Below are 11833 nucleotides of genomic sequence, written 5' to 3' on the forward strand. Positions count from 1 at the left end.
CCATCAAGCAGCATCTCGTGGCTCTCAATAAGTTAAATTGAGTGTGAATAATATTCGAATCCGGCAGTCTCTGTGTTGAGAATTCGTACCCTTAATGCCTCTTTATCCAGTTCGGTCTTTCAAAACGAACTAACGCGATAACATCTAAGAATATTCAATTCTTCACAAAAGAATGAGATCTCAGTAGTCTCCCGTTAAATAATCATGATTTCTAGAATTACACATGGCTAATTACGAATCGATTAAACAAAAATGTTATTTGGATTAATTTATATCTTGCTGTCGAAATTTTAAAGTCCACAAGGATATTACAAGAATTTCCTTCAAAAACGTTTTATAATTTAAGTTTTCTAAAACTTTACTATTAAACAGAGAGCTAACATGAAGTAAAATCGTAAGATTTTTTTATCTTCCAATAATAGGAAATGTTCCCTTCTCGAATTAAACTAATTTAAGTAAAAGCTTTAATAAGATCGAAACTTTGTGCAAATTTAGAAAAGATCTACAGCAATTTCCCTTTGAAAGAATAATTTACTTGCATAAGATGCCTAGGAATTCTCTGTTCATTCTCCACAAGTGCACGAATACACGACGCTTCTCACATTAATTAATCGACAAGTCTAATTGAATTGCCTTGTCTGAAAACCGTGATTTTAATGTGTCATCAATGTTTCATTAAATGCACAAAAACGTATAATATGTTTATTGATGAAATTAATGTTGATCATTTCATTTTTGTTACATTATAAGTAACTTTAAATTAATGAAAATAAGATGTTTGCAGAATTGTCGAGAAAAGAACACTCTTATGCATGCACGAAATTTCAATTATCTTAATTCACTAATAATCACTAATAATAATCACTAACTATAAAGGAAACTAAAAGGAAAAACTTGATCATAAATTGGTTAATTGCACGGCAAAAAGCTCTCGTAAATATCGCGTCGTTAGTGGCGGAATATCAACATGTCTTTTTTGCATTCCCTCATTGTCGTTTTATCTTTCCGCAAAATATCTGTTTCACTCACGAAGATTCCGTATGTTTCCGTTTGTGGTTTCTCTGTTTTCCCAATCCGAATCTTTTTCTTTAAGCTTTTTTCTTCTTCCTCTGTACACGCACTGCATGCAAATGTATGTATTATCGCGGTGTTCTACTCCGATTAAACGCCGTGTCCAAAATGAATCTTTAATGAATCTTACCAAAGATTTCCAACTCCATTCTGTAATGGCAATATTATAATACATTATTTATAATGGTAGCGGTATCGCAATTTGCGAAGTTATTTTAACAAGGAAAGTTGACGAACTTGAATGTCGTGCTCGTCGAATAATTCTAGGGACATTTTGGTCCTTTCTCGGATGAAAATTTAGCTAAAGATGAAAAAAATCGTTAGATATATGTATGTACATACATATACTATCAACAAGAAGTTTGGAAGCACCAGCGTTTCTCTAAGCTTTCTACATCTCTACGTTACAATACGTGTAAATTACGTGATGATAAACGAAGACCAAGGCCGGCGTGACCTTTTGCGGGGCCGGTTCAAAAATTTTGCGGGGCCTGAAGACACATTCAAATCCTACACTTAAATTTTACTACGAAGAATTATTTATTTATAAATGCTGTTACATATTATATATTTTTTATAAGCAGTTTTTTAAACAAATCCAAGTAATATTTTTTCGCATCCATAATCCGCTTTCAAGAGGCAAGAAATTCAATGAAAGTACAAAATCTGTAATCATGTATGACTTTTGCAAAAAACTATTGATGTAGTTTAATTTCTCTAAAAAGTAAATTTCTCTGAAAGCGCCTGGATTTTTTTATCTAAAGTAGTTTCCAAGATATAAGGACTTTATGGAGTTACACTGAATTTTGATGATTTTTGTCATTCCTGTGGAGAATATCAAACGTGTTGATTCAAATGGCAAAACGAGTTGTAGCGGCACATGATTTAGAGAATAATTCAAATCATGTTGTTTTGCCTCGGAGTATCAAGACCGTAATGTGAGAAAAAATAAACTCCGAGCAAAACAATGTCGCCGCTACATGCAACCGTCAAACGTAGACGAATTCGAATTTTCCGGTTCTCCCCCAACCAGTATTTATTTATAATAAACGGACCGTTTATTTATAAACGGACGCGATCGCAAGGAAAGGAGTTACAGTCAGTTGTCGATCAGTTATCAACCAGTTATCAACGAATTATTAGCGATCTAATTAACGAGTCAATAGCGATCCTATTTTACGACTTATACACTGCCTCAGCGAATCGGTTAGTACGAGCGTCTTTGCGAGCATTATCTGTATACTAATTTATCAATTTAAATATATTCGACGGTTTCAACAACGAGCAATTCGTCCATTAAACCTTACCGACCAATCGCCCTCTACACAAACCTCTACAGAGCGAATATTTGTGATAGTCAGGTATATTTAAAAATCACTCTAAGTACAACAATACAGAGTTAATATAATACGTCTTGATTGTCGCTCGCTCAATGCTACTCGCTGCAAGGATACTAGATACTAACTTTTTGGAGAGCATGATCGTCTATTTATACTGGTCGGGGGAGTACCGGAAAGTTTGAATTTGACTCCGGTTAACGGTTGCACGTAGCGGCGATATTGTTTTGTCCGGAGATTGTTTATTATTACATCTTATACATCGTAACGATGTTAATACTCCAAGGCAAAACAAAAGCACGAGTCACTCTCGATTCGAATCGTCCTGTGACTCATGTGCCGCTACATTCCTTTAAACTTAATCATCATTCTATAAAAAGTTAATCAAATTCGGTGTTTTTAATTGGGTAATTTTCGTAGATCGCGGGGCCTCTCAAAACGCGGGGCCGGGTTCCGGCGAACCGCTGAACCTGCCTTGCGCTGGCCCTGACGAAGACCTAACTCGCAGGAACTTTTAAGATATTTGTAAAATATTTTACGAATTAATAATTTGTACGTCAGTAATATTAAAAAATGTATAGCGTGAATAGACAGATGGCGACATGTTCGGAGATTTAAAAGTTGAACGTTTGAAAGTTAGAAAATCGCTCATAAGTTCATTTACCAAGCAAGTATCTCACAAATTTGATTTATTAATCGAATGCAGATATCAATGTCCAATTGGTATTCTCCTGTTTGGAGGTCATCATATCTTTAATCACGGCAATATGCATTATCTTCGTATTTCTACGATTTCGTTTCTATCCCGATGTTCCCTCTTGCTCGTTTCTCCCATTTTTTCTTCCATTTATTTTTACGCTACGTGTACAGAGTATGCAAATGTACACGTGTATTATTTCAGAGTACCGTCTTTTTCAAGTATCACATGCAGAATGAGCGAAACTCCCGAGAGATTTGTTTTTTACCAACGTCGTGCATGAAAGATACACAAAAGCGTCACGAGGAAACATACGACGAGGTAGAAACAAGCACAGGCCCGACCTATCCATATGTCGAGTCGATCCTAGGATCCTTTGATCCTATTCTGATTTACTTGTAAGTGAAGTGTACTTGTAGGATCGAAAACTTGCCGAAAGAATACAAGTTCGTTGGATGTTGTCGGAATTTTCATCGTCTAGAGCTCAATACGTATCACGCCATACGATGGCTCAAGTTGCTGGCACCCGAGATTTTCATGACATTTGTTCGAGCTCTTCGCCAGATTTATGAACCATTTTCGCGACTTACTTTTTTTCCCTGCGGATTCGCGTTAGAGATTCCAAGGGAATAAAGGGCTCCTTGGAACAAAAATTACAAGAAAACACTGCGTAAAAATAGACTGACGTAACGAATGACAATGTTTCAAACAAAGAAAAACATATCTTATCAAATATTGGTTTGGCATCTAAGTGATTGCGGATTTTATCATTATCATCTAAACCCAACAAAAGTATTGACTAATTTAATAATAATATTAATAATAATAATAATAAACGCTTATCAATCAAGTATCAATCAAATGTTCTAATCAAATAGTTTTAGTAATCTGGGAATATTTTTCATTTTACAGATGATACGGAAGATATTTTAAATAAAAGTTGTATAGAATTTCGAGAGCTATATACATCTTTTATAAATGAATAACACTTCAGGCATACTTAACTTTTATCTGAAACATTTTTGATACCATCGAACATAATTTCGAACATTGTTAGGTATAATTATATAAGGCTTTTAAAAGTAGCTAATAAAAGTAGCTAATGAATCTAGAAAGTTTTGAAGTAACTTATGATAGTTGATACATTTTTGCAATGTTCAGGAGAATAGTAAGGATACATATTTGATTCGAAAATGAAATAGAAAGGCAATTTCGGTAACATGCGATTTATCGACAACTATCGAATCTTAAAATCATATACAAAATGGAAAATGGATTTATCACGTTTTTTTCTGCAACTTTCCCACCGTACAGCAATCTATGTAGATGGTTTTTCGAGCAAGTAATTATCAATTTCACTTGCTTTTCATTCAAATAAGTTACACAAAATTAATTTCATGAGTAATCATCGTGAAAAGACTCGTGCACTAGTTACAGTTAACTTGAACCTTACAACTTCGAAGAACATTTTAAGAAGTACATACGGTTTAATTTTTAAAAAATTGACGTTGAACTTTCGAACTCTTATTTTATTGCATATCGATCGGATATGTATTTTCAATACAAACTTGGAATAATTTTTTACGACCATTTCATAGATACAGACAAACAGGATGTTTATATTTACAATAACGTTAAACGATACGTGAGAACACACGATTTTAGCATTTTCGACATTCGGGGTCATGACGAAATTACAGGATATTTTACAGATCGCGCGTCTTTCAGAAATGTTAATTATATTTCACATCCATTCCTTCATATTGAAATTAGAGATCTATTAAATTTAATATAAGCGTTACTTTCGCGTTAATTCAGTGCGCGTATTAGACAGATTCTATTATATGGTTCGTTAGTTACATCAATTATACCATATTTAAAATTTTTTTGCATTTCAACTGAATTTTTACACGAGTTTCTTTCACTCTTAACATTTAATTCTCAATAACGTTGTTGCGATGTATTTTAATCATATATTGAGTGATTTTATTTCTCGACCCAGATTCTGCATTTCAGATTTAACCGTTTAATTAATTATGTGTTAATTATCGACGATGTCTGAACAAAATCGAGTGCCAATTCAAAATACAATTTTTCGTTACGTGCGGTAATACAATTAATAAAATATCTGTCGATAACAATAAAATATTATTCGTACTTGAAACGCTTTTAAACATTTGAATTTGCAAGAGAACGAAGATTATTTATTTATTTATTTATTTGATGGAAAAACTCATTATGAAAGAGAAAAGAAGGTTATACAGGTATGAAATGCAAAGTAGTATAAAAGGAAAAATAACACAGAGACGCGGGGACAGACAAAAATAAAGGTGAGATATGAGGTTGTAAATATTTACAAATATTTACGTATGTGAGGCGGCTGATAGAAAAGATCAGAAGATGTGTTATTAGCATATATGTATAATTAATCATTCTATTAATACAGTTGAAATAACCATACAATGTACGATAATAATCGACCCGTAATAATTCAGAATGACGCAAGTGTTTAGGCGGAATGAAGTTACAATTTTTGTGTAATGTTAGGGCAGGTAATTAAATCATTGAGTGTTTTATAAACAAATAAGACGTCTAATACTTTTCTCCTATTCTTAAAAGTTGTAAAGTTAATACTTGATATTAAGTGTTCGTAATTATGACATGTTCGTGGCGAGGGATAGGAAGGATTTATTAAATCTAGCATTAAGGTGAATAAAATTATAGTAGGGAGTTTTATAATAGAGGTTTTTTAAATAAATTTAGAGGTTCTTTAAATAAATCCTCAAGACCTAAAGGTACGAGATATATTTTTATAGTATTCGATAAAATTTAAGTCTGTGGAGAAAACAATACCAAGAATCTGGATCGAGTCAGGAGAGCATAAAATTGTATTGTTTTGAGAACAGATATAAATAACTTTCTTTAACGTACAACAAACCTTACGACTTTATATTTAGTTATATTAAAGCATAATTTGTTCAATAAACACCCCGTCCTGTAATTTAGATAAGTTATTGTAAATTAAGGGAGTAGACGTGGGACTGAAGATAGAATGAAAGATTTTTAAATCATCAGTGAATAACAAATATTTACAAAGTAGGAAAACCTAGATTAAAAAGTAAGGGTAACATTAATGAATGTTGAGTAAGAGTTATCAAATTTAACTATTCACACTCTGTTCCTAATACATCCAGCAAGCCATGCTAGTAGATTACCGTTGATACCAAATGTTTGAAATTTAGAAATAAGTTTAGAGATAATAATTGTATCGAGCGATTAACAATTTCAATTGTTTTATGAAAGGCAACGTAAATTACGTCAACCTGCATACCGTTTTCTATGGAAACCGAAATATGGTGATAATATTAACCAAATGAGTTGCAGCGAAACATCCGTAAAAGAACTCATGTTACTGATTGATAATAATATTTTTGCAAAAGAAAGATAACTTACAAATAATGAAATCTTCGAAAATTTTAGGCTTAACGTTCTGAATGCAAATTGGTCTATAACTTGTAACAGGAGGTAAATCATTGATTTCTAGAATCGGTATTAATTATACAAAGTTTTCAGGATACCAAAAAAGTGCCGAAAAACAGAAATTTCCTGGACATGATAAATGCGCAGAATTTAAAAAAGCCTCCGCTTTTTTTGAATGCCGTTATATCCAGAACTAGAATTGGTATTAAGGGTTTTTATGCTATCATATATTTCTCCAATACCGAGGGAAATATCCGACAGATTGAAAATTTGAGAATAATTAACATTCTAAGAGCAGGTATTCAAAAGATTTCGCGAAACCGTTGGCTATAGTAATCCAAACCAAGCAACTGAAATTATCTTCAACCAATATTAGTAATAGCAGTTCTTTATACAGAAAGTTCCCATTTATCGCAAAACAAAGTCTTTGTAGGTTTTGCGCGTTACGGAACCGTGTAAGAAGTAACGGAAAGCTCGGTAGACGTATATCGCACCGCGTTACATACATTTTTTATCGCGGTAGCTAGTGCAAAAGCGTGTTATCATGCCTGTGGGATATTATTAATGGTCCTTCATATTCATAAGGATCCCGATAATGAATCGCACCGATGAGCTGGTACTCGACCATCAAACTACTCCCTTTTCGAGAAAAAGTAAAATTTGCGGATGTCCCTTTTCTTTCTCTTTTCTCTTTTTCTCGCAAAGCTATTCTCGGCTGGCAATGACGTAATTATATCGACGAACACATCGAGATCACTGGCTCCTTCTTCGAGATTCGAGAATGAGGATTGGGCTTCTCATAGGAAATATTCATCGCCGCGAGAAGTCAAGAAGAATTGTCAAGGACGTACGGACAGGAAATTTATAGGAATTTCTTGCAAATCTCTGCAAAAGTCCACATACCTAGAGCATCGATGACTACTACGACGATGGCGACGTTTTACTTTCAATGTCGTCGGAGCCTGCAGATGTGTGCTTAGTCCTTTGAATCCATCTGTCGTCCGCAGTTTCCCCATTTTTAATTGAATTTTTTCACTCGCCAGGGAAGTAATTTATCCTTTTTATCTCTGAGCGAAATCACGGATTCCAATTGAAAGAAAGTTGAACTAGTGTCTTCTCCAGATGATCACTCGTTTGCCAGAAGTGCTTCAAAACACGATAAAGCGACGAGCCCTTCAAAATGGGCTGTCGCAGACGTTCTTTGATCGATACATTTTTCGATAACTACTATTCTTTCTATACGCGATAATTAATGTAGAGAAGTTTGAGCCAACCGTAAACTATTGCTATATAAACTACCTCTATAAACTATCCTCGCATGAATTTATCCTTGCATGAATTCCAGCCGAATTAATAAATTATTACAAATACGTTGAGGGTAGGGGTGGAAAGGAGGTGAACCGCAACAATCGATCGGCACATCTCATCATGTAATCCTATTTACCTCGTTAAGAAGGACGTGAAGCGCGTTAATTTCAGGTGTCTTTGGGCTCGGAGCCAAAGGCTCCTTCGTACTTTCCACCTGGCAGGCACGTAGCATAAAGGTTCTTTGGTATACATGGGGTCATTGCCGGCGCTAATGGCATTCACCGCGATTTCTGCACGGTAAATTAGACTCGGAATGAATGTGACTTTCTTTTCCCACCGGCGCGGTCGATTGTCCTGCTACGTGCTTCACGTTGACGCTCGCAAATATCTTGGAGAGGCGTCACTTCGCCTTGCCTTTCGTCAGTGTCGAAAGAAAAATCCCTGGTAGATCATCGTAAAAGGAAGGGTATGATGCCAGAGACACGAACGTGTCCAAGGAATTTCTTCGAGAGATGCAAGAGTTTTAATGAAGCGAGACTGCCGCGAAAAGTATCCACCCTCGAAAGAAGATTTCAAGTTTAGACTGTGTCCAAATCTGGTCGGATATCACAAGTAAATAATATGCTAATCCTATCTATTCGCTGTCCTCGCTTCGATTCCCATTCTTCCGGATTTCGTGTCTGTTGGTCGTCTTTGTCTTTTCTTCTTTTTGCTATCTTCGTCGGGGTTACGAGCCAGACTGACTGGACGGTACAAACTCCTCCGGTTCCTCTCTAATCTGGCGAAAGGCTAATGCATGTTATTCAGCAACGGGGACAGAAGGGGAACTCGATATCGACTTTAGATTCGCCCTCTCGAAAGGCCTCTCGTAACTCCTCGTTCGCTGTAAAATAATTTCAAAGGGGACAAGCCGGAGACTTGATCTGAGGCAATCCTTTGTTGTTTCGATGTCCTGCCGCGTCACGCCGCGAAGGATCAACGAATTAATGAAGTTGAATAATTAAACAGGCGATTCGTTGGTTCTTGTAAGCGAGTTGATTGGAGGGATGCTGCATCGAATTAAAATAATCAGAATTATGCTATCTTTTCCTTGAATTCTACCCCTATGACACGCGTATGCGATATATGCATACCTACGTTGTTCTATCATAATAAAGAGAAGAATTGAATGACAGATATTAAATAATAAAGAGAATGCGCTTCGTATAATAATAATCGTGAGTAGAAAATCTAAACAATTCTATTTTGCTATACATACATTGTTCATGTGGCAGTTTTCTCGCATTGTAAAGTGTAAGAATAAGGTGCACAGACTTTTTTCTACGTATCCGCGAGGGTTTGCCAACTTTTTCTGAAGAATTTCTTAAAAGGTTGTTGAATGTCTTTGTTCGTGTGCTTGGGTCGCACGCTCGTCCGCGTATAGGCCGTTTCATAAAATGTGTAGTATTATAAAATGAAAATTCTTTTCACATTAACGAACAGGAAATTTGAATTCGTATGAGCGTTTTGCGTTCAGTCCGTTATTTATTGATAAAATTCATTTTTCGCATACAATTCTTACAACATGCTTTATAGGAAATTTGATTTTCTTGAAATTATTGTGAAACTGTATTGGCAGTAACGATGAAATACTCCTCGGCTCCCCGTGCCGTCAAATTACGTATCCGAAAGTATCCGAATAAATAACAAAGAGATACCATATCTGAACAGTAGCTAAGACAAAAATGAGTAGAGAATGTATTAGTAGTCCAAGGTTAAATATCTTTCAATTTTCCATCTAAGCATGCTCTATGGAACACACTGTATTCACGAGACGTATCGATGGAAAATTACGAACAGGAGAGGACTTATTGAACGTAGCCGCAGGCTGTAAGAAAACTTCCGATCCGGGTAGTCCATTAAAATCAAGCTTCCTAGAGAAATAATTTTCACATATCAAGATGATCGCTGGCATGCTCATTCGCTAATATTCAGGTGAACTTCTTATCGGGATATTTTTTATTCAAGGTAATTATTTACATGCCCGCAAGATACGATATTACATTATAGATTTATAGGTTAAAAACATCTCCTTATAATAAGTTTTCCTTTAATATTTGTATAATACCGAACAAAGAAAGCCTTGGAACTTTGTAAATTTCTTCAAGAATTTGTAAACATTCGCAGAGTTTTCTGTTTCATTATTTTCCTCCCTTTTCATTGTATCTTATTTTCTATCTTGTTAATGATAAAGTAACGTTAAAGAATAAGATTATCCTGTACAGGCGAGTATAACTTTTCTTGTTACAGGACAACATCGAACAAAATATTAAACTTTTATCAAAAGTTGCCATTTTAATTTTTTTAACGTCGATTTATAAAGCACTCGAATATTTTTAAATACTTTTAATATGTAAACAACGGTTTGTCTTAAGTTAAAAGTTTTTTGCTTTCTGATATCTATATACTGTAGTACTTCAACATGCTGCGAAACATTGTTCTTGTTTTATCTGTGTTTACTTCAGATGTAGAATATAAAAGTCAAAGTTATGCTAGTATCTTACTATCATAATACTAGTTCGAATATTTATGAGACCGATTGTACGTACCGATTTTTGTCAGAAGCAAGACCATCGTCAGATAAATATTTGATGTTGTTAAATAAATTGAAAATAAAATGGTTAACGCACGCACGCATGGTGTATACGGACACATCCGACATGATCACCGTTTTCAGTTTGTTCGTTTTATTCATTGATATTTATGAATTCAAGACATAATATTTTATGCTAAATTACCTAGTCCTGTCAAAAGTTTTGTTATAAATACCGGGCGTGGTATAAAAAGAAAATAAAATAAGAAACGTCACAGTTTAGAATCGAGAATTTATTGATACGCATAATAGTAAAAAAGGAGCGAGACGTGTCACCCTTTGCTTTGATTAATAACAATGTTTAAAGCACACGTAGCGAGTTAAGCCACAAAGGATTCCTTTTAAAGGAGTAGGCAAGTTCTATATAATTGAATTTTCGATAAAAGAAATCAAAGAAAAAAAGGAAAAAGATTCGAGAAAGATTTGATCAAACTGTGCAAAGTAAGAGAGTCGAGCACCTTCGGCCGAGTATGATTTGTCTGTAGAATGAGAGGTTCCTCCAGCGGAAGTTTTCGTTGTCAGTCGTTCACCGAGCCGACTCGACATTAGGATCTCTGATCGAGTCTCGTCAGTCAACGTGGATCAGCCCAAGAAACGAATGGAAAAAAGGCGAAGGACCCGATAAGTAACACGAAGCTTCTACTCTGCTGCAAAGGCCATGTCACGTTGGCAGAAGTGGAGAACTAGGATAGAGGAGGAGGAGTTGTGGATTCAAGCCGCAACTAGTCTGCAGTATATTCTTATGTAGGCCTACTGGAGGAGAGTTTCGGCAGCTTTCAGAGAAATTTACGAGCTACGGGCTGATGGGGTTTCCGTGCTTCCTCGAACCTGCTACCTAATATCTTTACCGGGGCTCCCTCGATCTCACCCTCTTACTTTCCTTTCGCCATTCTGCTTCAACGTATATAATCGAAATACATCAGGCATTGTTTTATTATTTTACCTCCGGGGCAGACTGTGGCTTCTTCCCTGCGTGCACGAGAGCGTGTAATGCACTGGTGCATTAAATATCATCAGCGTTTGAGGGAAATCGTACGTGTTAACCGTAATAGTGCGTTTCTTGAAGTACGTACATCGAATAAGGTGTGATTTTGCCTCCGAAATTCTACGTTTATTGTTTATGCTAACGATTATTCAATTTTAGATAGGAGAATTAAATAAGAGGATTTAGAATGCTGTTTACAAAATAATTGGTATTTTTACGAAGGGATTTCGTGCTCAAAACGAGAGTTATTATATATTTACTTTTTTCTAGATATTTTTTCCAAATTTTTTAGTCTTTAGTTCACTTCTCCCGACTTATTTGTT

This window comes from Bombus vosnesenskii, unplaced genomic scaffold, assembly GCF_011952255.1.
Source record: "Bombus vosnesenskii isolate JDL3184/JDL3185 unplaced genomic scaffold, Bvos_JDL3184-5_v1.1 scf7180000013265, whole genome shotgun sequence".
Taxonomy (NCBI): domain Eukaryota; kingdom Metazoa; phylum Arthropoda; class Insecta; order Hymenoptera; family Apidae; genus Bombus; species Bombus vosnesenskii.